We start from the raw sequence: 3,655 nt of genomic DNA on the forward strand, positions 1-3,655 counted from the left end.
AAATAGGGTGCTAGAAAAGGTGGAAGACCTTTTTTCATTGCCTTGGCAGAATGGGGAGAAGCAGGTGGAGCTTGTCTCTTAAAGGGACAGGGAATCCAGGTGACAGGACAACAGATCATAACATTCCTATCTCTTTATTACAATAAAAAGGTGGAAAGTTAGGCATAACAGGTTAAAGGGATTGGGATGGCAGATTCACAAGACTGATTCCTGCTTATATGTGGGCATTGTCCTGGGAGGTCTGAGTAAGCAGGGTGCTGGTCACATCCTGGGGTAGCTGGTCTCTTTATGCCTGTCCAGTGTTTGTGGTTGGTCTGGAACTATTCAGTGTCACTTGCACCTGGCAAGGTGTTCACGAAACAGAGGACAAAGTTAAGCTTAGGAAGAAAAACATTTCAGGATCAGGGAATTGAGAAGGGAGTATATGAACTTTTTGAAGTTTGGCTTTCTGGAACTCACAAGAATCGTTGGGTTTGTGAAAACATAAGCTTTAAACAACTACATATTGTTGTGCCCAGATAATGACCCCCAGAAAAGATACCAGGAACCAGCGAAGACCAAACTGCAAAAAGCAAGGTTTCTTTTCATTGCAAGTACAAGCTAGCTCGAAACTTCTATCTCCAACACCCCATAGCAGCGAGGTAGAGAAAGAAGTTAAAGTCCCTCTGTGGGGTTAGTTTTTAAAGGTAAAACTACAAGCAAGCTTTTCAGAGCTGCTTTGGTACAGGTGCAAGGTCTTTTGCTCTTTCCCATCCTGCTATGTCAGCTTGTTCTTTGTTTTCAGAGCAAAGCCACCCTGCCATCTTTATCACCAGGTAGCTGGGCCTCCTTATGCTTTGGAATTTCCTGGGGGAGGGGAGGGAAGACCACTATCTTTCTGGGAACAAGAGGCTGGTCTGGGTTTCTAATTTTAAAACATTCTGCTAGGAAATTCCTTCTCGTCCTTTTGAGAATAGGGGTGAGGATCTCACAATATTTACACCAGAAAAGCTGTGTCAGATATCTTTTTTTTGCATAATGAAAAATATTGTTAAGTCTATGAAGGGCAGAGTGAGAGAAATTTGATAACTTGTATTTGTACTCACACCTTTATAACATGCAAACACACACCTTAATAACTTGTATTTGTATTTTACTGAAATTTGTTTGGTGAGGCTGTCCTATTAAACTGAAAAAAAAAAGCAGCTGTCAAACTACATCAGAGATCTTTGATAAGGATAAAATTTTACTTGAGTTATTGATTTAAAAATGACAGAGAACATACTTGGCCGGCTACCTAGAGCCACTCCCGAGGCTCCTTCATGATCACCTTTTGCTGTTATAAGCAGGGCCTGCCAGACTCCAGAAGATGCTGTGGGGCTAGGAAATCTATAGGAAGACAAGACTACCTTTACCTGAACAGCTAGGCTATTGATTGCAGCGATTTTGTTCACTTCTGAAGATCTTCAGATTAGATGAAAGGCAGTATTTCCCAGTGGTCAGAACATGGCAATTGATGGAGTGAATTGCAGATGGCTGTTGTTCTGTGCCCACCTGTCTTTTATCTTTTTTGGAGGAAATAGAGTGTGACTAGGAGTTAACCTGTCTCTGTTATGAAAATTCTTTTAATAACTAAACATGTAAATGCTATATTCCCCAGATGCCTGAGCAGTTGAGGGCTTTTTATTGGGTAAAGAGATGTTATAATTACAGTATAGGATCTGCCAGGAGAGCTGGGTCCAAGCTTGACTGTACTGGCTCTCAACTTAACGGGTAAGATTTGTACTTGTTAAAGACAAAGAAGAAAAAAACTGCTTGCAATAGAAGCTTAACTGTGGCACTGACATTAGGAGAGAACAGTTTAATATACTTTAAAGCAGGGTTGGCTTACATGTACAGTATTTTTGTAAGAGACTTAAAAGTACGTACCAATTTAAAATATGAGACTTATTGCTTTCTTAGTCTGGAATGAGCTATAATGAACAGACAATTATTTAACAGTAAATATACATACAGAGTTAAAGGTAACTTATGTTTATACATAGTTAAGTCAAATGTATGTACACACACATACACATAAAACAGGACTTGGGTGAAGTTGGCTTCTGGTGGGCCCTACCAAAGGCATGCCACTGCACAAAACAAATATGTAGCAAGGTCAGAAAGAGTAATTTAGAGGCAAAAACAAATAAACCTAGGGACTAGCGAGGGAATACCTCAGTAAAAATGGCGGAACTTGGTCACCTGACCTTCCCTTAGTCAAATTGGTGGTGAGGTCATGCCTCAGTCATGATGGCAGTGGTCATGTGTTGGGTGGAGAAACCATGTTTTCAGAGCGATGGGAATTTTAGAGATAGAAATAACAAGAGAGACATAGAGTCTGTGTAGAACATTCTTTTAAAACATAATTTATCCATGTGGCCACACCGTTCCCACATTCTTTTATACATGAAGTAGAGAGGAAAGTTACTCAGCACCTTAAGCATTGTGTTGCTAAGCCCCCGTGCCACCAGCTGTGGTAGGGAGCAAGGGCTGGAACTAAAAACAGCTGTCTTGCAGATCTGACGAATCTTGCCAGTTATTGCGGGACCAGTGGTAGTGGTGGCAGAGATAGAATAGAAGAAATTGGAGTGAGAAAAAAAAAGTTTTGCAGGCAGGTGGGGAGGGGGCTGCCCAGTGAAAGGAAAAAGCAAAGGGATTTGAGATGTCAGCAGGCAGGCGAGAATGGGGCAGCCTAGCAAAAGGTAAATAAAGCAGAGGGGAATGAGATGCCAGGGGCAGGACACTGGCAGTCCTGTTTGCTTTTTTTGTTTGTTTTTGAGGCTTTGTTTACCATAGCTGAAAATATGAGAATGGCTAAAAAAGTGCAAAACCCAGTGCCATTAGCAGAATGTCTCCAGGCTACTGTGGGGGTTGTAATAAAGTCAAACTGATTTCCTTCCTGTTTGCTCTGGAACTAGAGGAACTCAAGCTTTGAGCAGCCCCAGACAGTGAGGACCACTTAAGAGAGGTCCAAAAAGGAAAGGCAAAACAAAATAAAAAATTTTTGAATATCTCGAAAGGACTACTCCAAGTAACCTAAAAAGAGAGAAAAAATAAATAAATCCGAACAGCCTAAGGACCACTCTGAGTGGTGTGGTCATATTTTTAGCTATGGGAAGCAGTCAGAGGTGAATGTGAACAAAAGCTGATTTGGAGAAGGGGACCTTACCATTTGTAGTGATGGAGCAGGCACAGGATGTCAGAAAGGAAGTTGGCCTGCTTGTGGGTGGGAGAAAACATGGAGAGAGCCTGGTCTAGTCATGCACCAATGTTATTTTTTTTAAGATATTGGGGTGGTAAGGAAGGTTGGTTCCATTAGGGGTGGAGGTCACGAGGGGCGATGGTATGTCACCTGAGCCCTCTTCGGGTTGGCGGGTAGGAGACCATGGCAGGTGAGAGACAGACAGATATGGCCATGCAAAGAGAGAGTTTGGGTATAGAGTTTGTTTAATGGGTTATGTAAGAGAAAGGAAAGGGGGAAGGGAGAAGGGGGAAAGAAATAAAAATAGAGAGAGGGGGAGAGAGTAAGAGGGGCGAAGAGAGAGGCAGCAGCCACCACTTTAGATGAAGAATCAAAGAGAGAGCAGGCTGGAGGAGGCAGAAGACCCACTTGCCTAGGGAGAATGGAGATGAG

Source organism: Microtus ochrogaster, chromosome 1 (genome assembly GCF_000317375.1).
Source record: "Microtus ochrogaster isolate Prairie Vole_2 chromosome 1, MicOch1.0, whole genome shotgun sequence".
In the NCBI taxonomy this organism is placed as follows: domain Eukaryota; kingdom Metazoa; phylum Chordata; class Mammalia; order Rodentia; family Cricetidae; genus Microtus; species Microtus ochrogaster.